Source organism: Pimephales promelas, chromosome 10, assembly GCF_988280905.1.
Source record: "Pimephales promelas chromosome 10, fPimPro1.hap1.1, whole genome shotgun sequence".
NCBI lineage: Eukaryota > Metazoa > Chordata > Actinopteri > Cypriniformes > Leuciscidae > Pimephales > Pimephales promelas.
Genome location: NC_142778.1, coordinates 19,022,206 through 19,036,693, shown reverse-complemented (window position 1 = coordinate 19,036,693; position 14,488 = coordinate 19,022,206). Strand labels below are relative to the sequence as shown.

Below are 14,488 nucleotides of genomic sequence, written 5' to 3'. Positions count from 1 at the left end.
TTTGTTTGTGTGTCTGTGTGTGTGTGTTTCACATCCATAATTGCAAATGGGACGCAATTAAAACTTTATAAGTACATAAATGTATCAAATAACCATACCGAGACGTACTGGTCCATTCTCATTTGTGTTTATTCTGCAAAAGTCTCTTCGTACTATTTATATATTCCGATTCAAACTTACGCTGAATGACATTCAAAACAGCGGTTTCTCTCACTCTCTCAGTACCGACTGCCATACAGGGTATATGCAGGAATCTTGAAGTTAATTTGAATACCTTTTCAAGACCTTCTCAATATTTTTTAATACCTCACCGCCACTTTAAGCTGTAACCATTTACATCAATGATACTTTTAACTGAACAGTTTTAGTTTGTGATAAAGACTATAGACCACTCTGATTCAAAAAAATCAAATAGGCAGAGATAGTAAATCAAAGCAAAGTTTATTAAAAAACAAAACAAAACTTTGCTCCACCCTCAACAACAATCATGCTGACATGTGCCTCAGTTCTTCTGATTTTGTTCCCAGCAGCTTCTCAGTTTGGACCAATTCTTTCCGTTTTTCTTTACTACGCTTTCTGAGGATGTTGGACTTCGTGATCAGTTGTGGCGTTAATGTCCCAGATTTCCCCTCTGCCTGCTCGGCTAACTTATCAGCATCTGTTTGGAGGGAGTCGCACACCTCTGTCAGAACCGTTCGTTTCCTTTTCAGGTCTTCTATCTCCTCTCGCACTGCTTTTCTTTTGAGGTCCTGTGTGGAACTCTGTTTCTTCTTCCGTTCATCTTCCAGGTAACTACTGTACCTTGACCTTGCACAGGCTACTGAAGCCATGAGCTCCTTTGTGAGAGGTACCTTCAAAACACCCCCACAGACACTGATCTTGTCACGTATCAGCCTCAAATCTTCCATCGACTTCAAGGATTTTGCATGTTTCAACCTCCTTGTTGATGGAAAACCCTCTTTCCACCATGGCTTGTCCGAGGGACAGAAGTCGAAGGCTCTGAGAAAACATATAGCTCTGGATAAGACTTGCTGAGGGCTGAATGCAGGAAGACATCAAGTCGCTCCTTCAGTGGCTGGAAGGAGGAGAATCTCTCATCTCTCGCCTCAAGAGAGTGAAAGCTCTGGAACTGTTGTATGATTACATCACCTGGAGAAAAAAAAAATTACAAATAGGTAAAAATAAGCAATAATAATAATATTAATAATAATACAAACAGCAGAATAAAAAAAATAAATAAATAAATAAAAAAATTCTAGTTGCAGTGGTGTACAGAGAACAAAAATCCATCCCTGAAAGGAAAATAGTCAATATCAAAATTACCTTGATGGCAGATTCATCACCCAGTCCTACAGGGGTTGGACAATGAAACTGAAACACTGGCCAATGTTGGAGGTTTCACATCTATATGCCTGGCGGCCAATCTTCAGAGTGAAGCACGGGTGGATCAGTGATGGTTTGAGCTCCAATATCATGACAATCCTGATTGTATTTGATGGACACGACACTGCCGAGGACTACCAAACCCTTCTGGAGGATCATGAGCACCTGATGCTCAAACCGTGTATCAGCATGATCATGCACCAACACACACAGCAAGACTTGTGACAGAAGGGTTTGATGAAGATGAAAGTGACGTTGAACATCTCCCATGGTCTGACAGTCACCAGATCTGAATATTATTGAGGTGTTTTGGAGGAGCGAGTCCACCAGCATCATATAGTGACCTGGACACTGTTCTGGAAGAGGAACGGCTCATAATCCCTCAGGTCACTGTGAAGGACTTCTATCTGTCAATTGGTGCTGTATTTGGATGCAAAATGAGGCCCTCACCATTCTAACAAATTATTGTGTTGTAAGACCAGGTGTTTCAGTTTTTTTGTCCAACCCCTGTATGTCAACATTTTTGTAGGATACCCTTTTCACTTCATCAGCAACATCAATTTTGGTCACCCTCAGGGAAGTAGCATCTTGCAGGAGCTCTTGCTTTACAAACCACCGCAGGAGACTATTAAAAGTATATAAGTAATCAGTGACAGAACCATCCTACTAGCCTACCATTAAAAAGATCATTCTTCTTACTCCTTCTTTCTAATAATGAAAAATGTTGGTTTAATACAGTATGTGTGTTATGAATTTGTATTCATTTTATATTGTATTATTGTGAACAAGAGGAACAAATAAAATGAAAGGACATAATTGGTGTGTGTTTGTTGGCATCCAGGGTTTTATCTCAAGTGAGTTCTATGTAACAATCTATGTAAAACTGCACACATTGTATTGATTTTACAGAGTTGTGCACCACCACACATCCACGGGTAGTTAGTTGAATTAGGCACTATTGTAATGATTACCTTCAGCAACTCACTCAAATCTTTGGCAAAAAAGGGCAGAACTGGCTCATCAGTTTGATAGTTGGTCAGGAAGGGGTTAAAGGTCCTGGATATTGCCAGGAAGAACTGGAGCTTGGCAGTTGGCAATTATGAGGGGATCCGCTTGTGCTCCCTCAATGGTGTCGTAAGAGGCAGTACTGGACTTTGGAAGCTTCTTCTGCTTAACAGCATCTACGTACATCATGACCATTGGCCACACTTGAACTGCCCTCTCTGCCACGGGGACATTTTCAATCCACCTATGCAAAAATGGACAATGTCAGCTCACTCCAATTTCATTTCACTTTATTGTTGCAAAATAAAAACAGACATTTTGGCCCAATTCCTTTTGCAATGTGTATGGCAAACAACTCTCAACCTACCTGTAGCCACAGAATGGTAGCGGAAAGGAGGTGGACCCAATCAAGACAGTAAAATCTTCCCTCCTAGCTGGAACATTATGAAAGAGGTAGTGGAGTGCTCAAAGGAGCTTGTCCATCTGCCACATTGTAAACCCTGCCTTCAGTGCATTGTGGAGGGTGTGAAGCCCACAGCTTCCAACATTAACCAGATGAGCACCATACAGCTCAGCATGCTCAGTCTGGAGGAGGTCTGCAAGCTTTAATTTGCCATATGGGCCATTCATACTTATGGAGAGAAGCTGCCTCATATTCAGTTTAGAGCCCGACCGATAAAGGATTTTGAAGGCCGATACCGATACAAATATTTTTGAGTTTTAAAGTCGATATTCCGATATATCTGCCGTTATATTTTTTTTTTATTAAATATTGTTGGATTTCACACACGTGTAAAAGAAAAGCTAACTTTTCTGCACAAGATACATTAGATACTTTTTCTCTGTCTTTTTCTATGTCTAAATGCTCACTTCCTCGTAATTGGCTCATGCTGTATTTTAAACTTATACAGTGGTAAGTCAGTGATTTTATTGCTGTCCGAATCCATAACGTCAGTGTTTTTTCTCACTGTCGAAATTTTTTCTCACTTACAAATTGATTAAAATGTTTAATTAAGATTTCCCATGCTATAGTATATAGAAGTTTATTGGCAGGATTTTTTTAACTAAGGTAAATGTCTCAAACCTGTCCTGATCTTTCTATAGCAAGTTTAATAGATACAATCACCTTGTGTTTGCAAGTTCCCGTCTCAGTACGAGAAGGCCATGTCTTTCCTGTTCTCGTGTCTCAGCGGGTGAAGACTCATGCTGAGCAGGGTTGAATACCTGCTTCTTTATTACTGACACCATTTATCTTGGAGTTTCTGTCTCAGAATGAAAAGTCCTGTCCCTTCCTGTTGTCGTGTCTCATGCTGAGCAGATTCCAAAACCTTTATACCTCATTTATATGCTTCGTTTCAGAGTGTCTCCACCTGTATGTAACCCCTCCCCCTTGTAAGGTATATGAACAGTCTGTATTTTAGTTTAATCAGACTTGGCTAAGACTTGACTTGATGAGGACTGCAGCTACCAACAGCTTGTGTTTCTCAATAAAGAATCTTGCTGAAGATACAACCAAGTCTCCTGGTCTTCGCATCTGAATTCCTACACTTTAGAAGAAAAAGTTCACAACATCACCCAACCCACATAAAAATCCCTGGCCAAATTACCTACTGTTTTTGGACAAACAGGTCATGTGGTAATGTAATTACCCTCTGAATTCCACATCTCTGAGTTTACAAGAAAAGATTCAAAATTCACTGTTTAAATCCTTTTCGAGCACCGTAAGTAAGATGTACACTTTTATTACTGAAATGCTGGAAAGTATTTACAAGAACAATATTTAATCGCAGCTCCACCTCAGCGAACAAAAATGGGATAGAGAAAAAGCACATAAAAATTAGGGATGCACCGAATGTTCGGCCGCCGAAAATTTTCGGCCGAAAATGGCCCAAAAGTGCATTTTCGGCCGAAAGACTTTTATCACCGAAACAATACGGCCGAAATGTTGTGATGACGCAAACAGAAACCGCGACCTGCACGTGCTTGTCTGAAGCAACATGTCTGCGGTGCGGACGTATTTCAGTGTATCTGAACCCGCGAGGAGACGGAAGCCTTGTTTATCCACCTATATCTGCTCTAAACAACGCGCGCCGCCATGACGACGATTCCGGTTGCGAGCGGGTCAAGAGCGGTGCGCGCCCTGTCTGTGGAGACTCGCGCTGCGGAGGCAGGCGAAAGTAAACAAGGCAGCGCGAGTCTCCACAGACAGCACGCGCACCGCTCCAAACGGTCGAGGCGTTTATTGACGCGCTCTCCGTTTTACTATTCCCTGAAACGACGGGACGACTCAAGTAACTGTCCTCTAACCATCAGGAATCACATGAGTGGGGTCAAGTTAAACATTTTAGTTTGAATTTTATTTTATACTGTGCATTGTGCTAAATAAATATTTGCATAATTTGATTTATTCTTTGAAAATGTGATATTAATATGCAATTGCAATGCCTTGATTTTAGTAAAGTTTGTACACAGTCATAGCCATAAATGCAATGATACTAATAATTATTTCGGTGTTTCGGTTTTCAGCCTTGGTTTCCTCTTTTTCGGTTTTCGGTTTCGGCCAAGAATTTTCATTTCGGTGCATCCCTAATAAAAATTTGAAATGGTTATTGTGGCACCAATATATGATACAATTTTAAAAGATGTAAGCTAGGCTATTATAGTTTGGATGTTTGGTTTTTTTTAAATATCAGATGAGAATGCATATAATATGCATTCTAATAAATTCAATTATCACTATTTCTGAAGTGCTTCTTTTATAAAGAACTTTCTCACATAATGCAATGAAGCAGCCTCTGCACAAGTGAACAATTGATTCTCGACCCATCAATATCAACCAATTCAGCCTCATCACCACGGACAGCACCTGGTAACTTCGCACGTCAGAAGGTTTATCTTAAGCAGCTTCCTAAGGTATGGTTCGGGGAAACACGCCTAGAAATGGTATACCTTTAGTTAAGTTATACCTTAAGAGTCATCGTAGCGCGATAAGAGACAGCGTTATCTGGAAGCGCAGCCCAGGAAATTATTAGGGGGAAAAGGATCAAAACACAACAGAGTTCGGATTTACACCGCATTAGAGCCACACTTATTAAGGAACCAGGTTTGGTTTGTATAAAATGTATAACTCGTGTTATTCGTAATTTCTTTTCAAAGTTCCTTTAAAATCCATGCACTAATATTATTGACCTGAGCTTACTGTTTGAAGTAACCAAACAAAGATTTTCCATCCATCTGTAATAATTCAGAAATCACATCTCTAATGATCACATCTCTAATCTCTAATGATGTCACAGTAGATACACAGGATCAGTGGGCAATTAAAATCTCACTCATTACAGCGGAGCAAACTCACCTCTGAAGCAGAAGTAATGAGAAATGAAAAGATGCTATATTATGTTCTTTTTGACCCCCTCATCACTTTGATGTTTTAGAATCAGCATGACAGGAGAGTTCATACTGTACTGCTTCACTTTTCTCTATAATAAATGTTCTGTTTGTTCTATTTTCTGACTATCCTTTATTTGCAATCATTTTTTTCTTGGACACCCAAACCGCATGCTAAAATCCTATCCAGACACTTTGAACCACATTGATCGTGTGGGATATTCGAATGCATGCCTTCATAACTTAATCTTTCATTATAGTGTAACAAACAGAAGCACTGTAATATCAGCAGTGACTGACACACGTTTCAAACACGTTTATATTCAAAATTGGTGTAAGTTATTTAATATTTTTTGGTTTAATTCACAACACATTGAGAGTAAATATTGCAAACACTAGGTCAATTCTAAATCATAACCTTGAGTCTGATTGGCTGAATTTGTCATTTCTGGAAATTTAGAATATGCATGAATGCACTTTTTCGATTTGTTTCGAGTGTTTTTTAATTTATTTTTATTGTTTTTACCTGCACTTTGAGATATGTCCTTCATGTGTAAAGTGCATTACAAATAAAATGTATTATTATTATTATTATTATTAATTAAAAAAGGATTAGTTGGCTGAACTGCCATTATAAAAGTAATTAGATTAAACAAAAAAATTAAGTAATCAGAACTTTTCAACCTTTAATTAAAGAGGTCATGACCTGGCTTTTTAAATTTTATTATATTGTTGTCTGAGGTCAACTTATGATGTTCGCTTGGTTTTTGCATTCAAAAACATCCAAATGAATAAGTAATAGGCTGTTTTGTACCCTAGTTTTGAGCCTAGCGGAAAAAAACGCTTATGGGCGTCTCATGAAGACTTGGAAGTAAACGCCCACTGCTGTGAGTGGATAACAGTTGAATCAGCTTACCTTGGGTGCTTCTCATTTCTTATTTGTGCATCCTCGTTTACTTTCCTTGCTTCCTTTCCTTGCGTCTCAGCTCCACCCCCTGTAGGACGCGAGGGAAGGAAGCGAGGAAAGGAAAGGAGGACCGAGGAATCGAATAAAAGCTTTTTTATATACATTGGAATACTTGATCAATCGAGCGTCACTCCACAGTGTCATCAGCAGCGCTAAAAGGATCTGCCCTTATGTTGTTGACGTTTGGTTATTTAATAAATTCATAATAAATAATAATAAAGATAGGCTATACTGTTGAAATATCTGAGATGTGTGGTTTATATAAACTGCAAAGGTAAAGTATAAATTAAAATGATTGTGACCGATGTGAAGGGGGAGGAGAATTGACACGTGCGTCACGTTTAGTCAATAACAGTTCCGCGTAGGATGCACCTGTGTATCCTCGCTTATGACTCCTCAGGAAGCCTCCTATCTCCTCGATCCTCGACTCCTCACGGTGCAATTAGAGAATTGAGATGTCCTTCAAGATGGCTGAGCTCGATCGCTTTCCGGGTCATAGGAGGGAGGACGGAGGAGCGAGGAGACGAGGAGGGATATTGAGAAGCACCCCTTGTCGTAGATGCACTTGTATTTTGAAACATCCAATGTTCTAAAATGGCAACCGGAATGATTCGACCCAGAGTCTGTGTGTTGCACAATTCACGTCAGATCCAATATAGACAACGCATTCTCACCCCAAGGCGTCACCTTTGACCATGCTTCAATATGTGACGTTTTAGGCGCCCTTTAGCGTCACTTACATGACGCAATCCTACGGCGTCATCTAACTGACGCTAAAGGAAAGCGTCAGTTAGAGGACGCGGTTAGGTTTAGGTGTGGGGTGGGGGTAGGGTAAACGCGAACCTAGGGCGTCATCTTACTGACGCTAATGGGCGCCTAAAGCGTCAGATATTGAAGCATGGTCAAATGCTTCCCAAGGCGTCAGTTAAGTGACGCCTTGGGGGTGAGAATGGGCTGATATAGACGGCACAGCATCGTTCTTTACTCTTAATCGGTCTGCAAATCCAGTCTTGTTTACAGGACAATCCTCAGTGAAATGAAGCGAACAGACGACGATGTTTTACCCTCATCAGCTGGAACGTCATTAAAAATAAGTTTATCCATGCAATCCTATTGGAATCCAGAGGAAACTTATTCAACGACTGTCGTCTTTCACAACCAGGCACTGCACAATATTCTGTGTTGCTCGGTAGATCGATCCGGTTTGTCATCATGAGGTAGGCCTATGTTATTTTCGGTGGGCGGGGCTAAACCGGTTTGCAGAGGCTGGTGTCAATAAAAGCTTTTATTGGACTCAGACGTTTTCAGTTCTGAAACTTACAGGATAGTTTTATTGATGACCTCTTAGATGTCAAAATCTCAAGGAAAATTTGTTTTCTCAGTTTATCACCCCTTTAACATATATAGTGTATGTAATTCAAAAATATAAGTTACTAGGTGAACTTAAATGTATGCATAATAAATAAAATAAAAAAACATACGTCATATCAAGTACTAAAATAATGCTTCAAAATTAAGTAGGCTAAATTGAGCATAACATTTTAAGTAACTATACAAGCTAGGTGATACGCAATTTCCTGTGATGCCTTTCCAGTTAAAAATTTTAGTCATTTTTTTTTTTTTACTTAAGGTACACTCGATAGTTTGTTGCATTTTTTGGTCAAGAAATTAACTTTTTAACTGAATTTCAGAATTGCGACTAATTTTGCATCAACAACTAGAAACGTGTTACTTACAAACAGGCCTTGAATTCGGCGCGGGTTAGCCTACTAACATTAACATACAATTATTAAATTCGAAAACACATTGGCTACAGCTCCGTGTGCACGATTTATCATTAAAATAATTGCGATCTTGATTCAAACACAATATTTTTCCTAAATGACAGCGACAACCCAGTCTATTAAACCTTCAAAATTATTATCAAGTAAGTAAATACCCTTTAAACTAAAGTTTAGCTTCAAATAAAGATTTTAGATCTTTATTTACTTTTTGGATATTCTGGCTGTTAAAATGTTTTTGAAGAGATTCGTTCAAAACCTCTAAGTCTTCATAACTTCTGTTTTGTTTACATTAATAGATATTATAATAGACTCGTTTTTATATTTCTAGGCATTTAATAATAGAATTTGTAACATATAATTATTGTTTTTTTCTTTTTAGGTTTTTGATCACCAGAATATATATATATGTATATATATATATATATATATATATATATATATATATATACATGTACACACACACACACACACACACACTACTAGTAAGATTGTTGATTGTTTAATGTTTTTAAAAGAAGTCTCTTCTGTTTTTGCCGCATTTTGATCCAAAATACAGCAAAAACTGTTATATTGTTTTAATATTTGAGTTTACGCAACATTCTTTACTTAAAAATAAATGTAATGTGATGCATATATTTTTAAGTAAAAAATGTTGCATGAACTCAAATATTTAAGTACATATAACAAAGGTTTTCTTGTTCATTTTAAAATGATTCTAAGTTGGGATTACTTAAAAATTATGATGCAAAAATGGTGCATAAATTTTAAGTAAAGCCACCACATCATTTTTTATGTTTCCTGTCCTTTTTCCCTTGAAATCTACAAGTTTACAAACATATGAATGATTCTAAACTAACCCAAATGAGAAAACGTCAAGACATCTTTCACTTTGGCAACATTTTAGCATTTATTTTTCATTACATTTCAGATTTTCAAATGATTTAAAATTGCATCTTCATTTGGCAACATTTTAGCATTTATTCTTCATTACATTTCAGAGTTTAAAAACATTAAAAATGCATCTTTATTTTGAATAACCAATAAATTATACATGTGATGTGACTAGTAAACCTCTAACAGTAACAGCAAAGACAACAACATGACCAAATGACTAAAAGGTCATTTCACTTAGGTAATTTGTTAGAGCATTCATATTCCAAATATGTTTACACAATTTCATGAAAAATGTAAATAATCAACTACAACATTGATGAATTTGGGGCAGTAACTTTTCATATGACCGAGAAATACAGACTGCTATGTCTTGCAATATTTTTGCTGAAATCCACTAAAGCATAAATGCAACTTCAATGCAATAAAGTATCTACAACAATCCTCAAATGTAGAACAAGCAATAAGAGCGGACATAACGTGATATTGAAACTTTAATAAGGAGATAATGCATTGAGAAGCATATGCTAGTTTACCAGAAGCTTTCTAAAATCTGCAATTATTGTGCATTTACGTTTTTAAAAGACCTGCGAGGATCAACAGCATTGCTCGTATACAGAAAATGGTAAAATGTAATTGGAACGTCCCCATAATAAGCTACTCCAGCTGTCTCGCATCAGATGATGTTTGAGAAAATTGCGAGGCAGATGGCAAAGCTGAATTTGAAGAATGCAGAATTTAATTTGCATAATGCTCTTTTTAGAGAAAATTACAAAGACAATTCTCTGTAGTTGACCTTGATAGGTTTTTTCCCCCCTCCCCATTTTCATCTTATATCGCTCTAAACATCAGGGAATAAAAATCAGGACAGATTCAGTAACCTGTACCATCACTTAAAAGTAAAAGTGACTAAAACTGAAAAGACTTTATATTGAAACTCTGAAGTCATTATAACTGTAAGTGCCATTGGCATCAGTGAAGCGAATTTCTGTCAACTTGAATTTCAAGCCGTACTAAAGATGTGAAAGTGAAAGCTAATTACATTATTAATAAATATGCTTAAGTGGAGTGAACCTAACTTGAACTGAATGTTAGAATAAGAGGCTGATACAAAACCCAGCATCACTGGGAAAATTTAACTTCCCAGACCTTGATATGTACTATGGTTTCAGCAGCCTCCCTTTGTGTGCTTTGTACAATGCCTTTGGGCAACCAGCACACAGAACAGTCAGCTATCTGAGGGAAAACCTGAAGACGGTTCCAAAGCTGATGTTCTGACAGTGGAAAGACATTACAGCTCTCAACTACGCAGTTGTGCATGAGTGTGTGTGTGAGTGTGTGGCCAAGTGGTGTATTTGCTTGCAGCAGTTTGTTATCCTATGAATTAAGCATGAGAGACAAATCCCATGTTTTGTTGTTGTTGTTGTGATAACTATTAGATATGATTATAGTTTTAAGTTAACCTAGCATGGAAAGTAGATGGTTTCAATTTCATCAGTTTAAAACAATTAAAATAAACCTCACTCAATTTCCCCAAATTTCTCAAGCTCAAACCATTCAACATTTTGATTCAAGTTAATTTAAGAAATTAACTCAAATTACATTGCGAAAAGGTTTTCTTCATTAGTATTTTTGTATTGTTTTCCATTACAGATATAACATTGATAAATCAAGTTACATGCTTACAAGCTAGAAAACCATATCTACGAAGGGGTAAAAAATAAAATAAGTTAATAAAAAAAATAAGTTAATTTTTCTGTCCCCACTGGCAGATAAGATTTTTGTTTTAAGCATAGACTGCTTCATTTTGATTTAAAAATGTTTTTTTTTTTTTTTTTAACTTAATAAAAATGTATTTGTGTACTGGAAAACATACTGAGTAAAAAATATTTTAGAATCAGAATAAAAATTATTTAAAATTATTTTTGAGGCCATGTTCATGGTAAGTGCCTTGCAGCTAATGTGGTGGATGGTGTCAATACATTTTTAACATGTTTTTTTTTTTTTTTATCATTTTGCTACCATGAATTAGCTCATTGCTATCATCATTCAACACATAAACATGGTGTTAACATGATTAGCATGTTTCTCACATTATTTAGCGTTTTTGTCACCGGCCGGGGTGGGTACAAAGCCCAGTAGCCCACCACCCGTACCAACTACCACTCTGAGGAGCTACACCAAGGGAACACCATAAAACCGGACACAAGATAAGGTAAATTAATTGTCTTTATTAGATATTTCCTCAGGACAGCGGTGGAGCTCAGGATGCTTGGACTAAGAGGATTTTCAGGGGAGTAACTCAGAAATACGTGAGTGACTGGCATTCTCTACTCCCTCCGGACAGCAGTGGGGCTCAAGAGCTCGGACTAAGAAGATCTTCAGGAGAGTCTGGCTTCCTCTATTTCCTCAGGACAGCGGTGGAGCTCGGGATGCTCGAACTAAGAGGATCTTCAGGAGAGTAACTCAGCAGCGTGAGTGTCTGGCTTTCTCAATTTCCTCGGGACAGCGGTGGGGCTCGGGAGCTCGGGCTTAGAGGACCTCCAGGTGAGTAACCCAGAGCAGCGTGAATGACTGGTTTTCTCTAGTTCTTCAGAACAGCGGTGGAACTCAGGAGCTCAGACTAAGCGGATCTTCTGGTCAGTAACCCAGAACAGCAGGAGGAGCAGGCTTGCTCTCTTTCTTCGGGACAGCGGTGGAGTTCAGAATGAACAAACTACAAGGGTCTTCAGTAACCCGGAACAGGAGGAGCAGGCTTTGGGCTTATGCAAGGGTCTTCAGGTAAGTAACTCAGAGCAACGGGAGTAATAGGCTTTCTCTATTTCTTCAGAACAGCAATAGAGCCTGAAATACCTGATGCAGGGTCTTTGGAACTACCAGGAAGCTCAGGAGGTGGCGATCTTCGAAGTCGGTAAACTCAAGGCAGCATGAGTGACTGGTTTTCTACGTTTCTTTAATATGGTAATAGCGCTCGCAATACTTGAGGTGGAGGGTCTTTGGAACCACCAGGGAGCTCAGGAGGTGGCGATCTTCGAAGTCGGTAAACTCAAGGCAGCGTGAGTGACTGGTTTTCTCTGTCTCTTCAATATGGAAGTCGGTCGGCACCTGCATACATCTATACACACAGTCAATTGGTAGAACTTCCCCACCCCACACGGGGGCCGGATGATCTCAGGGAAGATTTGGAGTGAACGGAATATCTCAATCTTCCTCACACTTGTGTTACTGTAACACATATTGTGTAGGATTAAGCTAGTGATAAACACCTTAAATACTCTATAGCTGTGTTAGAAACCGCTCCGTATCGACTATAGTGAACGGGTATCGGCCATTTTGTAGTGGTGTCCGAATTCTGAATGAAAAATATAATTCCCTACATTCGTTCACTACTTTTACCCACAATACTCTCTGAATTCAAGTGTAGCCTACATTCAATGTACACTTGCTGAAGCACTATTTCCCACCATCCAATGCGTAGGGGATTGAGCATGCATGAAAGTGCGGAGCGAGTGAGTTTAAACCAGAAATTACTTTACAGCTTTCTAATTTCTGCTTTAACATTTATTTTATGCTAGTTTTTTTCTACCTATTTTTTATGAATCACTTGAATAAAACATATTCAAATATTGATACAATATTATATCAATTCATTTTTAAATTAAATTAGATCAGTAAGGCCTCCCCATATAGGAAAAATTGTGGCATTCTGGCTAACTGGTTAAACTTTAAGGAAGAGTTGATAAATTCATGGATGATTTAAAAATATTTCTTCTTCATCTGTGGGTAGACAGCATATTCATTCGAATGTAATCATAACGGTCGTTTGAGGGTGCTCAACAACCAAGTCATTTGTGATTGTTTCTAACAATTTCAATCAATGAAACTATGTACAAAGCTGGCACGGTGGTATAATTACAAGAAAAGTCATTGATTGTTATTTTTGTTATTTATAAAGTAAGTAACATGTAAGATAAAAGAAGTTTTCAGCGTCTGAATTCACTCAGTTCCTTTGGTTCACTCCTTACAGATATAGTGCACTCAAATGCCATAGGGATTAGTGAATGAGTGAATGAGTGAGCGGTTTCAGACACAGCTTATACTGCAAGTCTTCTTGTATAATAGTTTTGACCCCTTCATTGAAAGTCTGAGACTTTGTGTAGTTTTGATTGTGTGTTTAACTAAAATCATAAATAGGATCGGTTAGAAAAGCTATAGCACACCACAGAGTCAGAACAGGTCAGAGGTCTGACTTGAGTTTGGTGTAGATAGAAAGCCCTAGGAGGAGACACTGTTTACATTTACATTTTTTATCTAAGAATAATTATCAAGCCAACATAATTAAATGGAAGAGTGAGGTGAACATCAGCATTTCAGTTTGAGTTGACACTGTTGTGATATTTCAGCTGTGTTTAAAAATCATCCGCTTTATGAATGTATTAAATCAGTTCCATGTTTGGCAGTACGAGATGCTAAAACTGACATTAAAACTCGACCCCTTAAAGTTGACCTTGAAGGAATATTCTGGTTTTGATATTCTGACTTAATATCTACTCATCTGTTGCATGTTGTTGATTTTTCCACAGATTATTTCAACACGTCCTTCGACTTGAAGTTTGTGGAACTGAACTTAATGTAAAAAGTGCTTTAAGGATAGTTACATCATGCCTCTTACACAATGTTATCCACACTTGATCCACAAGTGATCCACACTTTCTCTCTCTGAAGGTGATGTTATTCACAAGCTGGCGAATAGAATACCTCCCCTGAGTATTGGGCAAGTTAATGCTAGACTTTAAACGGCCAAAATGCTTAAAAAGTTTTCCGTTTTTAGTTGAAAACGGTGATGTGTATACAGCACCTCAGAAGCGTTGTTGTGATGTATTCCCTGGTTTTGTGTTTCTTGTGTTTTTTTTCAATGTGGTCTCTTAGTTTGCATTTTGCCTTGGTTCTTTTCCTGTTTCTTTTCCTGTGTGGCAATTTTGTAGTACTTCGTAGTTTTATTATTTGGTTAGTTCCCTGGAATTGTCAGTCTATGACCCTGTGTGAACAGTAAGCCCTTGTGTCCCTGTGT

At 38.0% G+C, this 14,488-nt stretch overlaps 1 pseudogene; it reads right to left on the bottom strand.

Moving 5' to 3' along the window:
- Positions 1-485: 485 nt before the first annotated feature.
- LOC148977396 (uncharacterized) lies at positions 486-3,042 on the bottom strand (annotated as a pseudogene).
- Between the last annotated feature and the right edge of the window lie 11,446 nt (positions 3,043-14,488).